The sequence below is a fragment of the Corvus cornix genome, chromosome 2, assembly GCF_000738735.6.
Source record: "Corvus cornix cornix isolate S_Up_H32 chromosome 2, ASM73873v5, whole genome shotgun sequence".
NCBI lineage: Eukaryota > Metazoa > Chordata > Aves > Passeriformes > Corvidae > Corvus > Corvus cornix.
In genome coordinates, this window is record NC_046333.1 from 131,696,227 (window position 1) to 131,697,846 (window position 1,620).

The window sequence follows — 1,620 nt, forward strand, 5'->3', positions numbered from 1 at the left end:
CCTGAAAAAAAAAAAGGAAAATAAACAAGTAGACGAGAAAAGTCTCTACGTATTAAAAAACAAGTACTTCTCAAAAGGTTCTTCCAATATCAAAATCTCTCCTCACAAGAGACATTTGGAGGCATTCATTTCCAAGACTGACACTGATGCACAGTGAGCAGCTAATACACAACAAAACGTGAAAAGACACATTTACCAGAAACTGACATCAAGGACAGTGTTTTTAAATCATAGTCCATAGAACCTGAAATTCAAGCAGCAATTTAAGTTGTTCTTAAGTTGTTCTAGGACTACAGAAAGTCTCTCCTTGACTTCTATCACTACTATAGATACATATGCTTGAATGAACTTGAGACAGTCCAAACATAACAACTGGGGTCAACAACAACAACTGTTGGTAACAACAACAACGTGAGTATAGCAAACCCATTTCAAACTGCTTCAGAACCACATGACAAAATGAGGTTTTTTTAAAAAAATCTAAAAGTGTCCAAAAATGATAGGTGGAAATAGGTGTTTGGAATATTTGTGGCATGGTGAGTTACACATATTTGTAGAGGTAAAATGATCCCCTCTGACTGACAAGTTGTGTCTATACAGTCAAGCCTATTGCAATTATGTGTCCAGATTTTTGTGAGTATTTAAGTACACTCATACTTCCTTCCTTTTCTGAATGAGATGTAATGGATACTTCTGCTAAGGTTTTTCTCAGATCCTCAAGATAGTCTGATAAGGCTGTGGCTATTTGAGACCTCCACTTTGTTTCTCACTGGGATAAGGAGCTGTGACATCTGTTACAGAGAACTGCAACTCACACTGCGAGTCAAACACTAAAGATGTGCAACCAAGCTTAGGCCAATAAATCCATGCTCTCATGACTTGTTAAAAATCTGTAGTCTAGTGGCTCTCCACCCAATCTTGGTATACTCATAGATTGACTAAATATCAGTCCACTCTCTGTTAGCAACAGATATTTGAAGGTGAGAATAAAATAAGAAATTATTGTTCAAAATCTCCCCAGCCCAAAGTTAAAGAAACTCAAGTCACAGAAATTCAATTAAAAATGTATACAGAGGTTTGCATTCACAGGCATCTCTAAAAAAAGTAACCATTTCCCAAGTTTGATGTCTACATTAATTTCTCTGTATGCAGTCTAAACTTGTTACATACCAGACATTTTGTAGAACGTGTTTACAATCAATTATTTATATACTTAGGGGCAGTGTATTTAGGGTTGTGAGCTTCCAGGCTATTAATAGTACTACAAAGCAGGTTTTGTGTCTGCCTTTAGGAGGAGAGAACAATCTCACCTATCACCAGGATAAGCAAGAGAGAAGGAGTTTGATAAGTTCCCACAGTGTCTCTGCCTGAAATCATCAGGAACATTTGTATCTGAATCCCAAAACCTGCTCCTAAAAGTATCAAGATGAGGGCAGCAAAGAAAACAGGATTCAGAAGGTGGTGGGGCTTCCTAGGAAAGAACAGCCCCATCCTGGTGGATAGGATAGCAGGCAAGGCTTACATTTCAAACTGAGGGTAACCCTAAGGGTACGCAGATGTCGCTCTCAACACTAAAGGCTCCCAACACTACACAACAGCAGGCCAAAATCTCAGGAACCT